Raw genomic sequence first — 21,320 nt, 5'->3', positions numbered from 1 at the left:
CCAATACTGTCTCAGCTGTAACGGATGGGATTTATATTTCTCATTTAAAAATCCTTTTTTGATTTTTTTTGTGTGTGTGCAGGAAATTGACATTACTACAAAATTAGTATTTTTGTGTTTGTTTTTTTTTTTTAAGTGAAGAGAGTTAAACTGAAGTCAGAGTGACCTCTCAATGTGTCTGAAGTCAGCCACATGGAATCCTTAGAATTTGTCTTGGGAGCAGTCCCATCAAACAGCCACGCTCAGAGACCAGGCACTGGCGTGGGAGTCACCCCATCCTGACCTGCAGGAGTAGAGATGTTCTTCACAGTGTGTCTCCCCATTGCTCATTGAGAGTGCCCAGACAACGAACTAATTGTTTAACTCGAGTTAACCTCCATCAAATGGATAAATCTGACTTCCGAAGTAGAAAGCTATAGGCTTGCTTTTATCCATCCCTGTTTTCGGTTGTTGGCCAGTCATGTTGCAGGAGCCACCCTTAAATTCCAGCATAACAATAGATTTTATAGGAAGACCTGTATTACAGCCAAAATTAGCTATATCTTAGGGGAGAAACAGTAAGCAAATCAGTAATTATTTAAGACAGTCTAATTGAGGCGGTAGTTGCTAAAATGTTTTTGTCATGTGCAACTTGACGAACACCTGGACATGACCAGGAAGTGCTTGTACGTAGCAAGATGATGTATGTCTTGGACACTATGGGAAAAATCCCTAGGGACAAATTAATTTAGCCAATGTCTTCAGCATGCTCCGATGTGTCACATCAGGCTGTTTTGATGTGGTAACTTGCAAACTGCATTCAACCTCCTTGGTCTTCTATGATTTCAGAAAGATGTAATTGACGTACAAGCAGGCCAAGGCATTAATTTTTCATGTCATTCAGATGCGTGTTAGTGGGATGTCACTTGCCGTCATGGTTTATGGTTCAGAGTCCCTGGCTAGACAAGCTCTGTGTACTGACAGTGCCCAGTGTACTTTCATCTCTAGCTATGCTCAAGCACAAAGTTCAGTGGTACAGGAATGAGGTCTGTGTACAAAGGAACTGATATGATCGCATATCATAGCACACAGATTCAATTTTGGAAAATCCTGGATTCCCAGTCAATGTAGTATCCACCAACTGGAGGAAAACTTTTAGACACAAATATGCACATAAGGTTGAATTTTTTTTCTCAAATAAATGTACAAAATTATATATCCAGCACCAAAAGCCAGCCCTGAAGTTCTAATGTGAATTATTACGGGTTTTTCAGGATAATTCCAGAAAGCATAGGATTGTTAGATGTAAGATGATGTGGAGAATAAATTGAGAGGAAAGATTCCTCTCAAAGGCTTCACTTGTATGATACCAGCTAGTAGGCAGAAAATGAGAGAATTATTAAAAAGCTGTGTTTTGCTAGATAACTGCAGAAGTATTCATCCTACCATGCAGAGGAGATAAAGTAGGAAAACACCTTTTTCAGCTTGAAAAAGACCAGCCTAAGTGGAATCAGTTCAATTATTTCAGCTCAGTCTACAATAAAAAAGTAGTTCGTATCTCAGAATTAAAATTACATGGTAATATGAGTTGCAATTTCTCTCCTTATTAATACAGTATAACAGACAAAATATGAAAATCAGCAATGCATCAGTGTTTGAGACTAGTTTCTAGGAATTTGAAAAACACTTAGCCACAGTGGATCTTTAAGCATTTTCTGGCTTGACTTCGTTATTGTAATATAATGCCTTCAACTGAAAATCTGTAAGCTCAGTCTTGTTGTTTGAGAGTCTGCAATACTGATACAGCATCTAGAGCTATAATACACGAAGACTGTTTCACATTGGGAAATAGTTCTTATAACTAAGTGACTTACTGCATCCCAAAATAAAGGGACACTTTGTGCTAATTACGGAGTATTTACATTAGCAATGCCAAACCCGTGTGCTGAAAAGTGAGTTCAGAGCCCAGAAAATTCATGAAATGAACTTCTAAGTCATGAAGAAAAAAGAAAACAACGTAGGATCTTTTTCACTTTGCCTTTTTTGGAGGCTTAGGGTATAAGGCTCCTTGTGTTCCCAAATCTTTTGCCACAAACACATAGCCTAGAAACTTTCTTTTCAACTGCAACTGCTGCTGGCTTTCTTACATAATTACACAACTGGAGCCTTAAGGAGGCACTATGCAACTTGCAAGAAAAAAACTAGATTTGGCGCCATAGTCAGTGCAGACACATACATCATTAATCCAAGGAAGCTGAGAACTGGTTGTGTCAATAACGTCCAGAGCCCAACTACGTTATTTTTAGTTGTCTCTTAAGCATCATGAGGCCAAAGCAGAAAGGAGGTGGGATAAGGAGACGAGACAGCTGTGAAATCAGCTTTCTAAGTGACAGCCTGCTGCCAAGCTGGGAGACAGCCCAGTCCACAGCATTAGCTAACCAGGCATAGACAGGGGCTGAGTGCAGGGTGCCAGGACGTGGCAGAGGGGGAGGCTGGAGAGAACACGACCCTGAACGTAAGGATGTTGAAAAATAACCCATGAAGTACTTGGACATGTGCTTCAAATGTCGGTTTGGTCTAGAGATATTCTGAGGAATAGTTGTATGTGCCATCAGTGAACACGCCCTTCTGATCAAACAGTGCTGCATTCCTATCCAGCTAAAGCAGTCTTGCCTGAAAGCCACCCCAGAATTTAATTTTCATTCCTCAAACTTACAGCAAGGTTTGTGTGAAAGACAAGCGATAGTATAAATACAATAACTATTGATAACTAAGTGGATTTTTTGAAAAAGTGGATTAACTTCTTCCTTTCCCTTACTATGTTTTCCTGTTTGTGCTTCTAAGGTACTGGCATTTCTCAGCACATAAAAGAAATCATTGGGGAAAAAAATCCTTGTGGTACTGTGAGCCTGCCTGTAGGCAGGAACAGAAACCTACCAAAACATTACGAGTGGAGACTCAAGGGCCAGGAGAGCAGAGAGACACCTGAACTTCAAGGCTTGGGAAAGACCTGGCAAATGTCCAGTTTAATAGTGCATGAATTTGAGGCTGAACACATACAAAAATGGTAGAATATTTTCTGTCTTTTCTTTCTCATTTTTTCAGGAAAAAACAAATACTCCCAAAATCTAAGAGAAAATACACAGCACATTATAGTATGTAAACAGACATGTCATTAAAATTTCATATTGAGCAAGTGTTAGATTGGGGTGTGTAAAGTCATCCAAGATAGCAGAAGCTTATCAGGAAATACAACTACTAAAATTTCCATAGTTGTATAATTATCTGACTATCTTTGCTAGATTGAGTCATGGGTACACAATTAATTTAATATTATCTGTAATTTTTTTTTGTACTGTGTACATGTGCACAAATTTTTAACATGACTAAAAAGAAAGCACCTGTAAGCATAAATTGTACAGTCAGTAAAATGTAATTGGTAATCACTTCCCAACTACCAGCACGTTTTGTGAAAAAGCAGCATGCTTGTGTTGAAGCATTGTATTAAACAATCCAATTGCTTTACAGGTAAAAACTAAATAATCCCCAAATGGAAACAGTTGGATTCTGTTCACTGGTGCTTTTCCTGCTGACCATAACTGCCTTAGGAGTTTATCTCAATTAGATAGGTGTTGGGCTGATTTCTTTTTTTTCTTTCCTATCCTTGCTACAGTTTGAGAAGGGTGCTGGTGGTTCATTGCCGACTTGCTGGTCCTCAGGCCTGATGTGCTTAGCTCGGGAGCAAGGGGCTGTCCCCGTGCGAGGCCAATAAGACGTGTGGAATCAGTGTCAAACACAGAACTGCACATTCAAAATGAGCTTTCAGTAGCACTTCTGCAGGTTTTTTAAACATTACTTTGGAAAATGTTGCTTTCTTTAAGTGAGTTAGTCTCAGCTATGATGAAAGGAAGATGCCTTTTGAAAGAACGAATCAGATATATTCAATCTGCTTCATTTAAAAATTAAGTTTATGCAAAGGTTTGTGCACATCCACAGCAGTATGTACAGAATGGGGACACTGCACAAATTAACTCACTCCAGAAAATGAAATTTTGCAAACTAGAATTTTGAAAACCTGCAAACATAAGGGTAGGAAAACAAGGAAATTATATGTCTTAATGAAAACAATTTGATGGCCTAATTAGAAGAGAAATCCTACTTTAATCATATGCTATTGCACTGTTGGGTTCCACCCAACTGACGTACCAACAGGACTCTGCTAGTAAGTTTGACACGATGTGGTTTTTGCACGTGGTTGGGGTTGGGAGAGTTGTCCATGAGCACCAGGCGCTTTTCAAGAGCAGGATTTTAAGTACATTGGCCTTTTCCAGAGAAGAATTAGTGACTTCTGGTCATTACAGTTTAGCAGCTGATTTCAAGCACATAAACTATCAAGCATTTGCAAGGAATCCAGAAAATGCAGTTCTATAATAAATATGAAATACGTGTATTTGTACATGATATTTTGAAGTCAGATATGTCAGATGCTCATAATGGCAAATTCAACCTACTTTTAAAAGAAAATTGTATATATAAGTGATGGAATAATAGCAACAAGGAGCAGTAAAGCCTGATTTATTTCAAACAGCATCATAATAGGTAATAAAGTGACGTTTATTTGTACAGTAATGTCTGGGAATTTGTGTCAGTTTTGGAAATCCTGGACAAACCGAGTTCTGTGACTTGTGAAGTGGAAGCTATGTGTTGGAAATGTGATGGCTCCTATACTCTTAGATAATATAATTTCTTTGCTGTTTTGTAATAAATCTGCCTAACATCTGGAAAATTTCGTTATTGCAGAAGTACTGTGGTGTGTGATGCTGGCAGACTGAAACTTGTTCCTGCTGAATCAATAGCAAGATCAGGCTTCTGTTGCATGTTTTTTTACAATGGACTAGTTAAACAAAGACCAAGCTAAACCTGCTCTGTTTCTGTGGTGGTTTTCCCTAAATTAGGGGAGTTTGGAAAGGGGAACTCATCAGTTGGATGCCCTGATTCTCTCCTGAGTGGTATTTAAAGGTGGGTCTTCAATATGAGGTAGCATGATGTGAGTTTCCTGAAGTGGCTTTTACATACGCTTTAATTATTGAATCTGTTACCTATTAAATATCCAGTGTGAGCAAACAGGAATGCTGCTTAGTCACGAAACATCTTAAAAAGGAAGGTGTCTGTTTGTTTCCCCTTTTGTGACTGCTGGCTACAAAAATCCTCTTTCCAGTTGATAAGTTTATATACCAAGGCACTGAACGGTGTAAACTGAGTTAATAGTAATGTGCAACCAGATAATATGGGCAGTGGCTTGATTTTAGTTTGGATTTTTTTCAGTTCAAGTGACACAACATCCCTTTGCAGCCATATGGGCTACAAGTTTTTTCCAGGAACTCCTGGGTTAGGCAGTGTTTTGGAAAACAGTACTGCTTCTTATCCAATGAAAGGAAAAAGGTTGCAACACTGAATGGAAAAGACCTCATGACCCATGGTAACAGTCAACACCAAGAAATAACGTCAGAAAACCTACTTCTGCCATTCTCCATCTTAACTGCTCAGTGAGCAGTGAGACACTGGCTGGAGGTAGTACCTTGCGGTCACAAGAGAAAGATTCCTAAAATGCTTTACTAGGAATTACACAGTGATTGTGTCCTGCTGAATCCCTGTGTCTCAGCCTGCTCCTGGCACTGCCTGCTCAGAGAAGCATTTGCCGGGCTGCAAATTTGAATTTGGCTGCGCTGCAGAGCACGAAATGGCCTCAGCTTCAGTCCAGTGACTCAATAGAGAAACGTGTCCTTCATAAGTGCCCCAGATGTTATTTCAAATATGGAGAAACTTCCTAACTGGCTACTGGTTTTATCTTGTATCGCTATCGCTGACATTAAATGCAATGCCATCGCTGCAGACTATAGCACGGGGCACGACGCAGAGCTTAAATTACACGTGATGTTTCTGACTCACACCCCAGTCAGGCACTAGTCCACTTGCTTGTGCAGGTTTAAGTGAGGATATTTATTAGCGAGCTTTCCTTGTTGCCTGCCCACCACAGATTTTGTTCAGTCTACATTTCACGGTCCTTCAGAAAATCTCCCTGATGAAGGTGATGATGACAATTTTTAAACCTTGGCACTGTCTCCTTTTACAACCGCAGATACTGGCAAGAGCCTTGACTCTTCGGTCTGAACCTGATGGCCCTATGGAAGCTAGAGACTCCAGCATGAGAAAGAACTTTCTTGCCTCAGAAAGGCATCAGTTAGGTTATCGAGGTCAGCAGCAATTAGAAAGGAATGGAATCAAGGTCTGAAAGGGATCAGAAAGAGATGAAATTGAGGTTCAGATTCTGAAGATGTTTGATAATGAATCACATATTCTTAGGTTTTCAAAGGTTGTCCAGTAAATCCATAGCTATTATTTGCTACATGTGGTTCCTGTAACCCAAGTGAAATACAATTTCCTGATAATATATGAACTCTTGCTTTCCTGCTCATTGGGTTTTGATTCCATCCCTGCTTACAATTCCTGATTTTTCACTTGTTTAAAGTGAGAAAAGTAACAGACGTTGCATTCACAGCTGATATGAGTCTTTAATGGATTTTCTCCCAGGAGTTTTTCAATTACTTTTCAACCTATCCAAACTTCTGGCATCTGCAGCATCCCATGGCAAGGAGTTCAAGCTCATGATATGAAGTAGTATGGTTATTTTGAATCTGCTATCTGCTAGTTTTGCTAGATGCTCTCCCATTCCTGTTTTGGAAGATTCAGTGTGTAATCGTTCCTGCTTCGCTCCCTCTGTGCCACCCTTGGTGACCAGCACTTTGCAGCACATTCCCTGAGCTCTTCCAGGCTGAGGGCTCCCAGTCTGTCTAAACGTTCCTTCTACAGCAGGAGGTCCATAACTTTCAGCAGCAGCTGTCTTGCCAAAGGGGCAAGAGGGGGATTGCTCAAGAAGATTTAGTCCATAACAAAATCCCAGCCAGTGGATGAGTTTTGAGTTTCTACATGCAAATCTTTGTGCTTGTTTTTCCAATACGTACACTCATCACACCGTCAGTTTAAAGCTACCCCAGTTCAGGGCAATTATTCTTGTTTTTTCCTGGTTGAGAAATAACTGGCAAAAGTGACATAGTCTATCAGAAAATGCAAGTATATCAAAATGCACAGTCCTCAAAATGATTTTAAAAAATCAATTTTGGTGGGAAATTTGCAGGAAAAAGTCAATCTAAATGTAATATCTTCATAAAGTTAAACACCCTGAGGATTTCATATGCTAGTGCCAATTGAACCTTAGCTATAGCTACTTACTAGTACTGTTAACAAATATTATTGAGAATAAAAGTATTGCTGCAACTTACTAACTTTTTCATAAAACTACAGCTTAGTTTAATAATATGTCCAAATTCACAATCTAATTTTGCAAAGTAAAGCTGTATTTTGTAAGGCTGGAATTATTTTTTTTTACATTAAAATTAGTGTCGCTAGGTATCTCAGCTATTGAGGTGGCTTTGGAAATTGTAGATGGCTTTTTGTAATAATAAATTATTAATGAAGTTTAGCTGAAAAATGTTTATAGCTTCAAAACTGACTACACAAATGCAAATTATCTATATTTAAATAGATGCAAAAGATAAACTATAAAAATTAACTAAGACCTCTGCTAATCATTGCATTTCTTGATTTCATGGCAAATTAATAGCTCTTTTAATTCCCTTTTTTTTTGTGTTAATGAATGCCTTTTCCACGCTGATTCCAGTGTACTGGGCATTTAAATTTCTAGCATCAGTAATGTATTTTTTGGATAGTTATCCCTTTGCTTTATTTTCATCCTGCCATGGCCTAATACTAGGATGTTGTCTAGTGCTAAAATACTGATGAATGAGTTCTTTGGTTTTAAAACAAGACCATTTGCAATTAAATGCTAAGGCAAAAGAGGCTTAAATATTTCTGGATCATGTTTTTTTCTCACTGATGTTATGTTTCCAGAAAAATATGTGCTGGAGCAGTAAGACCAAGAACTTGAGAGACTGCCTACTGCAGAACAGCTGGGACCATATGCTGCCCTCCATCCCGGGTAAGCCCTTCTTGTGCTGATACAGCAGCTCACTGACAGCTTGTGAACATGCAGGACCAAACACTACTTTTTGCTTCTTAATCAGCTTCTTTCAACACCTCTTCAGTCAGTCTTGTATCCCTAGAGAATGCAGACTGCCTGACAAATCATGTTGTTCAATGCTTTACCAACATGCTTCCAGCATAATTCAGTGATTTATGAAACAATCCTCTATTTAAAGTCAAGTGAGTGACCAAAATGTACAACAGGAAGCATCTCAGTGATGCAAGCAGTTGACATGGAAACTTACTGGGGCCAGCAACTATTATTTTCTAACAAATCTTTCAAAAATCATAAATATTTAGTGTCATGAACAGCAAATACTCGAGTGCTGCTCTTGAGAAAGCATCCGGCTTTTTTTTTTTTCCTATGAAGAAGTTTTTGAGTATTCAGAGCTCAGTTCTCTGCTGGTGACAGCGAAGGGGTTTTCTGCCATTAAAATCAACTCGATCTTTGTGAAACCCTAACACTGCTTTGCTGAATGACTTCTGCAGTCACAGAAATACATAAAACTTGCAAATTGCAGTCTACAGTATGTTTTCTAAGGAAAATAAGAAGTACAAATTTTTGTGGCATTAATGGCAAACCAAACACTGTATATGTGGACTTCAAATTAAAAAGCAACAAGAGAAAACAAGTATTGTGGAGGCTCTGACTCTGTCCACACATCAGTTTTTTGACTGTGAAGCTAAACATTACAGAATCAGAAATATGGCTCATAATCTGACAGAAACAGCTTGTGCTAAACGTGCCTCTATGTGCAGGTAAGGGCCCCGTTATTTACTGGCTATTTAAAAGGGTGCTGATAAATACAGTTTTTCCAATTCTGTGCTTAAAGCACCCCAGTGATCTTTCCCACATAAGGAGAGTGGTGACCTCCAGCACATATTTTACCACGTTTCTAAGCCATTTCAGAGTGCAATTTCCTAATATCAGCTGTGGCACAGAAGATCCCATGACCCTGAACAGGCCGTGTAATGCACCGAGCTACACGTTCTGTTCATTGCCAGTGTGAAGGGGCAGGAGGATGGACTCTTGCACCCTCTGTTTTCGAAGCTGTCTCCCTCCATCCTGCCTGAAATCACAAACTTGTTTCTGTTAGGCCCCATGTGGGCACTAGACAAGAGTAAGTTTTTCTTGTGAAGTACCAGCCTCACCTGAGCTCAGGTATTTTATCTAATAGAAATATTCTGTATTTAAATACTGGATGCTGGCACTGATTAAATCCTAGTCTAATTCTTCCTTTTTTCACTTCTTTTATTTCGCAACCACCCATATAAGACACAATTGAACCAAACATCCTTTGAAAATGCTACTTTGCTCAGCGCGACTGCCAGCATGCAGGGTCTGCACTGGTCTGCCTTCGTTGTTCCACTGTGCACTGGATACAAACCAGAAATTTCATATCAGGAGCACAGAGCAAACACAGAAAGATGATCTACAGAAGTAGATCAAAGGTGGAAGAATAAATTGACTTTTGGTAGAGACTTGTGCTTTATGGTGAAGAAAGATTCAGAGAACATTCCAGACTGTTGCCCTGAAACAGTCAATGAGAGAGAAAGAACGTGTGCTCTGAAGGCAAAAAAGTTGCTTTGTGAGCACAAACTGAATTACACGCATCCTATCAAGTTAATCTGATTGTACCTTGAACTGTTTACAAAATTGCAAGGGAAGGTACTCAAATATGACCACTTTCCATGAAAATGCTTCTGTAAATTAAGCGTTATGAAATATTTATGGTGGTTCTTATCAATTTTTAAAAATACTAAGTGGTAACAGCAGGTGTCATGGAAGCCTCTGTCCCTTCTCAGGGCCATTTCTAATAAAAAATATTTCAAAGAGAGGCTCTTCCTCTTCTAACTCCTTCACTCCCTCAGGACTGAGGAGCTCTTTTTGGGTCGCTATGCTGCATTGTTTTTTCTTGAGTGTCACACGGAAAACATGCCAGGCATGGGTTAAGAGAACCGGATATCTCTCAGTGCTGAAGGATACAGATCCCAAGCACGTTTCTGACTTATCTTACGTACATAGCTGCACAGGTTGCTTATTCAAAAGTTGTTTTCAGGATAAATCTAAAAAACAGGGAATGTTAACTCTTCTTAATTTAAACTCAATGAATCTTAATTAGGACAGCCTGTTGGGAGATACTGCTATTTTTTAGAAGCTTGTGAAAACAAAACAAGCTACTATCCAGTAAACAACTGCATTCTGGGAATTTCAGGATGTCTGATAATGTTTTTATCTTCTTTACCCCTGGGATGACATCACTCAATTAGATACAAAGCTGAGCTCATAAAAGGGAATATAAAGAGTTTTCCATATTGTCCTTTATTGTGTGCTCACATCTGGGTCAGCGCAGAATTAAAAACAAGATCGTCATGCCATCGTTTTAGACAAAGTAAGCGTATTGTGCACATATTGTTCTGTTTATCTAATGGAAAAGGTTTGGAGTTGATGGGTTGCTTTATTCCCCACAGCCCATACAGCTGTCTCAGAATTTTAACAGTATCAGCTATAACATCCAAAGCTTTGACTTATTATATATTTGATATAAATAATGATATCATCACACAGGAAAAATTAAGAGAAGTTTGAAAATGCAGTTAACTCTCATGCTTTATGGTATAAATTACATCTTGGGAAGAAGATAATTGTCCTTTTTAAGATTTCTTGCACCTTTCTCTATAGTAACATGAGCGTTTCATCAGTTCACATATTATTAAAAAAAATATTTTTAGAACTAAGCATTCTTCCTCACCACTTCTTGGATTGCTCTGTCAGATAGTAAATATTGTCTTGAAAGGTAAAGCTAACCGAAGGCTCACAGTCCATGATTCACTCTCTACAAGCATGATGGAAAGTTGAGATACAACTTCGCCAGTGATTCCAGAATGACTTGTGTAACCTTTGGCTCAAATGAAATGTTGTTTTTCCCCTCCTCAACTGTGTAATAAATAACGGACCAAGAAGTGAAGAAATGCAAATAATGTTATCAGTGAGAGTAATGAGACCCAGAAACAACTTCTGAGAGATCTAGTAGTTTCTGTCTTAAAAGGCTGTTAATTACAAATTGATGTCTGTCTGTGGTCTTAAATTCAGCTTCAGTCTGTTGGGCTGTGTTCAGGAGTTACTGGATAAAACACAATGAACTTAACTGGGCTGGAGAATGAGTGTATGATCTGAATACAATTTCCTATTTTTAAAATTTCTGAAGCAATATGTACCCAAAGAGGTTTACATATTAACCAAATTACCACTGGAAGTGTTTCACAACCAGGGAGAGGTAACCCTCAAAGGGTGTAATGAAAGGTAATTGGCACTAGAAGGAGGACTCACCATAAATTGTTTTTCACTCTAAAACAGAAAAAAAATCTCACCCTCCTTCATCCTCCCACCATCTGTCTCAAGGTTAACTATCTTCTGTTAAACTCTAAACTCAAGCACGAAAATGAATTCTGCAGCTTTATCATTTTTATCAGTTGCACATGAACTTATTCTTTCTTTTCCAGTAAATATTAGGGCACAGAGTCACCAGAAAACTTGATTTTGAAAAAGTTCGGTCATCAGGAGAGACACACAAGTATCACCTTAGAGGAAAGTTCCCAAGAAAATAACTGGGATAGAAGCCAAAATATCTATGTTCTTCCTGACATATTTGTTCACAGCCTTAATTTAATTAAATCTAATGGGATTCATAAATGATCCCAGTGATTTTGTCTCCACTATCTCAATCAGATAAGCCTCCACCTACCTACAGTCCCATTTAAAAGTTATTTTTATAATTAATGTTCTAAAATAAGTGTATTTAATTTACACAGTTTACTCTGCTTCTCTGTTGTCTAACGAAGAAAAAAATATAACTTGAGTTGAAATGATCTTGCCAGTCATTGTAAGTATTTCTTTACCTGCTCTTCTGATACTAGTTTTTTATTTGGCTTGTGTTCATAAATCTTCCAATTTGCTTTTTGGGTTAACCTTGCTGGTTTTCAGCACAGGAGGAGCATAAAATAACTGGTCTGTTGTACCTGGGACTGGAAGCACCTGTCATTTTAAAGACACTGCAGAGAGCTCTCCCTTTGTTTAGCATTAGCCTTCAAGGATGTAGGACGTGTGATATAAAATGATTTACATGCACAAGCTGATTAAACTTCACTTGGATTTTCTTCTGTTAAGCAGCTTGCTAATTTGCCTATTAATATTGCATTAATTATAAGAAGGTTGCTGCCCACCAAACCTCTCATTAAATGCCAAGTTTGCTCATCTGATAGATGTCTACTTTTCCCAGGTCTCCTAACACAGATGTATCTGGAACATGCAGTGCTCTTGGGAAAGACAAAAGACTGAACAAAGCTAGAGAGTTTCATCACGAAGGTAAGCCACAGCTGGCAATTCGGCTTCCCACAGATGCCTGCCAAGACATCTCAGCACCTGAACTTCTCCCTGTTTGTAGTTATAACTACAGTACTGCTCCCATCTTCCAGAAGCATAATATTTTCTGTTTTGCTGAGATGTGCCCACACACAGAGCTCCACATAATTGACATTTAAATTAGAACTCTGTCAGAGAGGAAGGAGAATCTCTGTCCTCGGTGGCATTTGCACCTGAAACAGGCATGGCCCTGAGAAGTGCATTCTGATCTTGAAACCAGATCTAACATTGAGGCCGGTCCTGCTTTGAGTGGGGTGGTTGTACCAGAGACATCCAGAGCTTCTTTCCAACTGAAATTATGTAGTGATTCTCTAATGGTGGTGCTTCCGTATTTGTTCTGGGCAGAGGGATTTTGCTTCTGTGGTATGAACCACTGTTGCTTTAAACAATGTATTTTCTTCTGGGTACTCTCATGTTTCTGGAATAGAATCATAGAATGGTTAGGGTTGGAAGGGACCTTAAAGATCATCTAGTTCCAATCCCTCTGCCATGGGCAGAGAAATCCTCCACTACACCAGGTTGCCCAAAGCCTCATCTAACCTGGCCTTGAACACTTTATTGAATACCTTATTTGTGTTCTGGAAGAGTGGCCTTTTATAGGTTTTGAGGAGCCTGGATTCACTGCAAGCAATGCCATGTGCTACATTTTATATCACTGGCACAAAATTCACAGTTGATTGTATTTGACAAACATCAGATGAACTCTGTATCTGAATACTGAAGAGTTTTTTCCGCTCCTTCCAACTTTGCACTTTCTGTGTTTTTAGTTATTAGTAGACACAGCTTGTTTATAGATGCTGTCTTCTAGGAAATGTACAACAGCGTACAGCCCCCTGCTCTCCTCTGCCTTTATCCTCAGATGCCTTAGTTCATATTAGAACTATTTCCTTTTTGCTGAAGCACAGACATTTTTCATCCACCATTACAGCCAGTGAAAGAATTTCCCCTCCCACTCTTACAGTGATTTTGAGTATTCACAAATGACAATTATAAAATGTTTTGGATAAAAGCAAACTATGCCCGGCTATTCCTTAGTTGCTTCAAATGTTTCTGTAGAAATTATGTATTAATCTGCATACAGAGAAAGGATGAAATTAATTTTTATGTTGCAATGTTATGTGTGTGTGTGTGCATTTAACATAAAATAATTTACTACGACAGAAACACCCTGCTTTAAACTTGATGAAGGCAATCTATGACACTTAAGAAAGCAATTTTTTTTAATTGCCATAATGATTTCCAGAACTACTTCTTAGAGAGATTCTGCATTTTTCTTAATTTATGTTGTTAAAACTGAAATACTCTAAAATAAATTAGTTTCTTCATTTAACCTAGTACTTAAACAATTAGAAGCATTATTAATGGTGACTTTTAAATATAAACATAATTACATTGTCAAAATATGCAAACATATATTTTCTAGCTATTTTCAGAAACATTTACTGGTTAATTAGTTAGAGATTGTTTTAAGGGACTAAGAAATCAAATAATTCCATGAATATTATAGGGATCTAACTACTTTTCTGATGTTACTGTCTCTGAGGCAACAGGAGTTGCTATGAAAAATGATTTGGTCACAGTCTCATCACAAAAGGATGAATGTTATATACAATGTTTCAGAAAATATCACTATTTTTTTCCGTTTTATTTTTACTGCTGAAATCTGACTAATGCTCTGAATAGAATTTTATATCTCAAAACTTTCCTATTCTGCAATTTCATGATGGGCAGTGCTGCTCCAGACTTCATTAGGTAAAAAAAGTCACCGTTCAAAGAGCTGCAATCAGAAAACTTACTTTCATCTTCCAAGCAAAGAGATGAAATAAAATGTACATAGAGTGTGTCCTTTGTTGTATTACAATGTGGAATATCCTCTCTTGGTTGTGGTGAGTAGCTCCACGTTTGCACAGTTCTTTAGAGCACAACTTGTGCAGCCTCTGGGGGGAAAACCGACTGCTGTGCGCTCGTGGAGGAAAGCCCCTCCGCTCGTCACGAACGTGCTGCCTCTACTTTGTGGTCAGCATAGAGAAATTGGAGCCACAGCTTTTGGCTTTTCTTCTGTCATCCATCAGGAGTTCCTGGGTGGTCCAGCTCAGTAAGTGCATCCAACTGTAAAATAACCTTTCTGGTAGAAACAAACTGCAACACATGAGAAAAGTGTCCTTTTCCATACAGATTGTTTCACAATCAACAGCTTTAGTATTTTCTACTACCTTCCTATATTGCTTTTTTTCTGCTGGAAGAGTGTGTCGCAAAGATAAAGTCCATAAGAGAGGGCTTGTACCATACTCATCCCTGGTATTTAGGTGAGGTTTATGAAGATCCCAGGTCTCCAGCTGTGTTCACAAAGCAAGATATTACTGGGATGAAGCTAAGGGAACATCCATCATTTTACTAGCACTTTCTAGAGCAGTATGAGCGCTCTCCTCGCAGTGCAGGAAACCAGCCACGTGACTGCAGGGACACTTTATATTCAGTTTTGTGCTGCCTGTATCCCATATCTACACACAAGAAAAGCACTGGCTGATGCCTGCTTTCTGAAACTCTGTGAGGCAAAGTTGAAGCTGAGATGTGGGACCTTCCTTTTCTCCAGCCTGATTTGTCTGTCGCCCTTATTCTATATTTAAGATATGGGTTTACAGAATGCAAAAGGAAGAATCAAAAATGCTGGCAGTTAAATTAAACAGTGGAACGTCTCATGTTTATTTTTAGTTTGAAAAAGTGGATTTTCTTTTCCATATGCTGAAGTTCTGCTGTCAGAGCCCGGCTGGTTATGTGCATGTTTTCAAAAACTTTGTGAACAAGTAAATGTTAGCCGTGCTTAGATGGACCTTTGGCTTAGCTTCTGACCCTTTCGTGATTATTTTTGGCAAGAAAGTTCCATAAAATAAATAGCAGTGGGACTGAAATGTAGAGAAGAGCCATTCTCTGTGTTGGTGAAAGCGGTCTCAGAAGGCTTTTCCCAAAGGAGGCCTTTCTCTTCTTAGGCTACACTTCACTGTCTGTCACCTCCTGTAAGCTGAACCCAAGAGGCAGCTCTACTGCTCCTGTGAGCCTCTGCCTGTCAAAGCCAGCAGGCTCCCAGCATTCCCCTTAGCTTTCTTAGTGAGTGACACCTGCCAGATTCAGAAGGCAATGACGTGCTGCTTTTCATCATCCCAGAACTTCAGTGCCTCTGAGCCAAGGCATATATTTGCTCAGAGTCACAGATGCCTCCTGTCTTTATTGAACAGCTATTTCAGCTCAAAATGAAGACTGTGGTCCCAGAAGACCTTGACAGACGTTTTATGAAATGTTGGATAGGAATAGCACAGTACAGCAAAACGTGTAACGCACATAGCTGATCCCTGGCCTGCTTACTTTTCTCTCTCCAGGAGAATAATATCTGTACATAAACACTGTGCATTGGACTCCTTGCCAGCTGCAAATGTTCCCCTTAAGAAGAAATAGTCATGAACCTCCTGTACTACGGAGATGTTGGACATAGGGGTTTATGGTGGAATTAATCTCCTCTGATTTGAGATATCTGTCATGTGTACATCAGCTCTGAGCTTTTTGTATAGGTTATCCTCTCTGGCAAAGCAGCACCTTTATAGGATGACTCCTCTCCTCCTAAAGTAAAAGTCTAAAATATGGAATGAATTGCCCTTTAGGAATGCCAGTTTCTCCCCTCTGATACGGAACAGTCTAGATAACTAACTCGGATGTTGACATCTGTTTGTTGGCTTCCAAATATGGACCAGGTGAGTGGGCTTTCAGTGGGGAGATACACCAGCTGTTACTGGCAGAACTAAAGATACTTGAGAATTTAACCTTCCTTTAAATTTAGAGGTCTGCTATAGCCCTGTAGGCTCTATATTTGAAAAAATATGTCAGAAAAAGCATTGTTGCATGTGGACATGAAACGTTCATTATATGAATGTCTGAAAAAAATTTCAGTGAATCTTTTTGTGGTGTATTTCCAACATGATCAAATGTATTTTGTCTCTGTTACATCTGATTTTTAGAGGTTATGTGATGAGCCTGACATACTGTATTTCAGTAAGAAATAGATGCCAATCTAGTGATTAGTGATAAGTTATACCGTATTCTTCTTTTTACCTGAAAACCCCTGAAATATAGGATTTTAAAATTGTTTTAAAAAGCAACTCTTTTATTACTGCTCCTATTTAATCATGTATCTTCAAAATTTATCTGCCAACACACAGTCCTGTAAATACCTTTGAAAATTACATCAGTGAAGGTACTTTTGAATACAATGACAGTGTATTTTAGTTCTCCCATTTCCTTAATTGTATTTTTTTTCAGCCGCCCTTTTTGATTTTAGCCTAGTAACACCTCTGACAATGTAAAGCCTCATCTACAGCTTTTTCGGTCCTTTACTATCCTATTAGTATGGAAAGCTGCCCATTTTCACTTTTTCAGTACGAGAGACACCTGTAGATGGGCTCACAATGCCTCTCAACTGCAGAGAAATAGCCATGTAGTCGCTGAGAATGTGATTAGAGGAAATTAATTCTGGATAAAATGAAGGTTTGAATTCTGAGACCTTAAGTTCTCCCCATCTTGTCTGATCCAGTACTGTGCAAATATCACTCATTAATGACATATCTTTGAACTCCTGTACTGTGTCCATCTTATTATATCTCGGGACTTAATCACATTTATATTGTAATTTTATTAGAAAAAGCTGATGTCCAGATCTTGTTAAAGGAATGCAGGTGATAAATATTCCTACTTGTTTATTGGATCTGCTTCTGATCCATTTATAGGAGAAGTGAAAGGAAAGCAGAATAAAGCCACCCAGATAAATTTTTAATACATAGTTTTATGATTCTCCAATAGTGACTATATCATGAGGCTTGTGAAGTAGTCTGTGTTATGTTCCCAGCCAGTAAGTCCCCAGTGCTACAGGTTTGTGCCCAAGAAAAATACTTTTGCCACTCTGAAATTTATCTAACTTTCTTTTATTAGGTCATCATTAAGATCATGCTATTAATTAAGCAGTATCCAAATTCACAAACAGTTTTGTGGATTTCAGCAAAGTAACTTCTGTTGTGGGGTGCTATTGAAACAATTAAGGAAGGTTTCATACAGCCAACAGCTCACAGTAATTTTGTTCGAAAAAAAGAAAAGAAAAAAGCAGTGAACCCTCCTGCGTAATTTCCACTTGCTGGCCATTCTATAGTACACACGTTTCCGTTAATAGAAGTTTTACAGATTTTGAAATTAAAATGTTGAATCTGAACTTCGGTTCCTACTAAAAGGGAATCCCCAGCCCCATTGCAGGTTTCTCTGCATATGCCTGTGTGACAAACAGATATTTTAGGACTAACGCAGTGGAGCAGCACACTCACGTGCTCTTCACTTTGACACTGAACAGGACAGCTTTCCATGGAGAGCATTTGTTTTCCCTTCCTGTCCCACCCATCCTATACCTGTGATCAGCAGCACCTATCCCATAGCACACCACAGATGATATAGTGTTTTTCTCTTTCTGTCAGCCTCAGTTTCAATACATTATTTCCCATGGCATGAACAAGCCTGGAGGGTCTCCCAGGATGCTCTCTGCAAACTTTGTGCTTGTAATTACTGCCTTAAGTGGTCTGAAAGCAACCAGCATGCTGAGGGATGGGCTGCGTGCAGCGCATCTCCAACCAGAAGTGTTCGTCTGTCTCAAGGGTAGTGCTTGTGACAGGGGACGTGGTTTTATTGTGTGGCTTGCAGCTACTGATTTATTCTGTCTAACTAGGAATTTAGAGTGAAAAATCCTATTTGCCTAATGGGAAATTACACTGGTAGGAGAGGTGGGGAAGAGGGAAGGGGGAAGGGAACAAGAAAAATGCTGCATCCCTCTTTAACTGTATTCCTGCTCTTATCTGCTTTCCATCCATTGGTCTCCAAGCAATTCATGGAATGGCCAGCAACACTACCTCAACTTCCACGTGTCTCAGTGGCAAAACAGTGGTATGAGTAGATGCAAAACACAGAATCTCTGAGTCCCAGGCAACTACCCTGTCTGTATCTGTATTTTGAGAAGGTCTTACTAGTCTGTGTTTTCTTCTGTTTTCTCAGTGTTTGGTAGTACATACAGATTCTTTTTTCACTTGTTTATTTTAAATACAGATGCCATTTTAAATTAGAGTAAGAGTAAATAAAAGCAAGGCAGTAGAATTCCCATGTAAAAGAAAAAATAAACAAAAGGGCATTGTTTTAATCTTTAAAACTGTTTGCTTCTCCCCTCCTTCCACTCTCCTGAACTTAAAATATCCAGCTATAATTAAATATCCTCCTTTTAAAGTAAGGAACTATATTCAAAGGATTGGAGAGGCCAAGAGGCAAAGGCAGGATGGGAGAGCACAGCTTTCTCCGAGCCCTGTGGTGGGAAGCACCATATTGCCTTTGCTGCAAGCTCCTCATACAGTTTCCCAGCAGAATCCTGGGCTATTTGTACACTCCCTGATGCACAACTAGAGTCGATATGCTAAATTGATTTTAATGAATGATATAAACTTTATTTAGAGGCACATATATTCAATTAAAGAACACTTCAACATCTTAGATCTTCTTTTGTGACCCATATCCATTGTCCACTTCGTTCTTGGTTTTCCCTAAATCCCCCACTCTTTTCTCTTGCTGCTGTTTTATAAAGAGTAAGGGTTAAATGAGTATCTCCTGTGACTCTTGTACATCAAGGATTCTGACAGGGCTGGTGCCTTTTTCCCGGAGCAAGAGGGGATCGTTTCTGCAGAGATCTTTGCTCCCTTGTGCTTAGCAGTGGGCACCCCAGAATTCCTCCTTTCACTGGCACCCTGCAAAGGGGCCATTTCCCTGCTGGTGGTCACTGCTGCTCTCTGACAGGGGAGCCAGAGTGCAGCCCTTACCAGGAGATCTTCATCACTTGGTTTGTTGAAGGATGAAGGCTGTTGCAATGGGATCTTGAGCCAGGCTGATGCTTCAGGTCTGTTATGTGTACGTCAGTCTCTCTCTCTCGAGAACTTGCCAAGTATCCTGCTGAAAATAGTTTAGATACCACTCTGTTTTCTCTCCTAGCTCTAGAGCATGTCAGATTCTGGAAGACAGCAGAAAAGGCCTGGGTAAATGCACGTTTATAGCATCCTGGCAAAACCTCTTCTTTCTCAGCGCCAGCTACCCAAGCAGACCAAAGGCAGAGTGGGCACCTGTGTATGTTGCAGCCTGTTTGGGGTGGGAATGCTGGCCTGCCACCCAGGGCGAGAATTCCTCCAGAATGAGCGGTGGTGAGAGCAAGCCGGTCAAACTACTGGGCTCATCTTGCCAGGTCCCAGCCTTACCTTCTGTCTTTCTCAAGAAAAGGGAACTAAGCAGGACTAACAGCATATGATGGTAGGGTTCAGAAATCCCTCTGGTGTATTGAAAGAAGCAGCATCTGCCTTCAAGTCTCCTTGTTCCCCTCCCAAATATAGAGGAGGGTCTGCATAGTGGTACTGTAACAGTGGAACCTCCTGACTTCCATTTTGTACTTTGTAGCTACCTCTCACCATAATAATACTCAGGCTTCTGCACCTTTTGGCTGTGGCTGTGTTTCTGTAGGACGTGAAAAAAACACCTATGAAATATTTGCAAATATGCAGCTGCATGCACACATTCCTGTGCATGAAACCAGCAAATAAACAAGATAAACTAGAACAGAAAATTTGTTTTTAATTGCTTATAAATGAGTACCATGATGCTGATGCTGCACAAGACAAGTGATAGATTTTTTTGTTTTTCTTCACAGAGTTTTTTTTAATAGGAAGAGTTTGAGAACCATTCCAGTCTGTCAAGCTTTAAGGAATTCCAGCTCTGGGTTCTGAGGCAGACCCAGGAGTCCTGTTAATACTTAGTTGTACAACCTTTGCTTGAGAAAGTATCCTAATTTCAGAGCACACAAAGACAATGTAATCATCAATAAAAGAAATAAGTGCATATATTCTTGGGGCACTCAGCCAGTATGGTATAGTTGTCCTAAAAGGATACAAACGGCAGTCTGAAAATGAAAACCTGCTGCTATTTTTTATTAATTCTATATCTTCTGTATTTTTCCTCTTTATTTGTATCTACAAAAAGCTGGTAATTTGAGGGCAGTAACATCAATTAAAAGTCTAGTTGGAGTTGCAAAGATTGCCTAATTGGAAAGGCTATAGTCCAATGATATGCAAATTAATAAGTTCCATTTCAAGTGAATTCCAATCAGCAGGAAGTTGTGTGAAAGATTTATTTTTCAGCATAAAAAAAATCTCTAAATACAAAATGTATACGTATCTCTCTCATGGAAGAGGAAAATGAAGAGCCAGATAGTTATTGTTATACTGGTTTAGAAATCAGAGCAATTGCAATGAAATCAAAAGTGTTACTGCTCATTTACAAAATGTAGCTCAGAACAGACTTTGCCCTGCAGTGCTTTCCTCCTTGGCCGTTTATCTCCTTTGAAGCCATTTGACAGAATTTGGAGTGGGCTGAAGTGGTAGTTCAAAAAACATATGGTATGGCAATAAGATGGAATTGAAGCAGCATGTTGTGGAGACCTGCGTGAATCAGTCGTGCTTGTAAGCACTATATACAGAGAGGAGTCTCCTTCCAAGGTATCTATGGGGACCATATGAAGTACTTAACAGACTGTCTGAAAATAAGTCCTCACACTAAAACCTGCAGAAAGCAGGAGGCTTCAGTTCAGGTTCCTTGAGCCAAAATAATACTCCAGATTCCAACAGAGGGTGAGCTGGATGGTTTCCCTTTGATCAACGTATTTCATATATCCAGGTGCTGGTTGATGTTCCAGATTCATACGTTTATTATT

Source organism: Tauraco erythrolophus, chromosome 16, assembly GCF_009769465.1.
Source record: "Tauraco erythrolophus isolate bTauEry1 chromosome 16, bTauEry1.pri, whole genome shotgun sequence".
NCBI lineage: Eukaryota > Metazoa > Chordata > Aves > Musophagiformes > Musophagidae > Tauraco > Tauraco erythrolophus.
The sequence above is the reverse complement of the archived record's forward strand: the minus strand, read 5'-3'. Positions refer to the sequence as shown.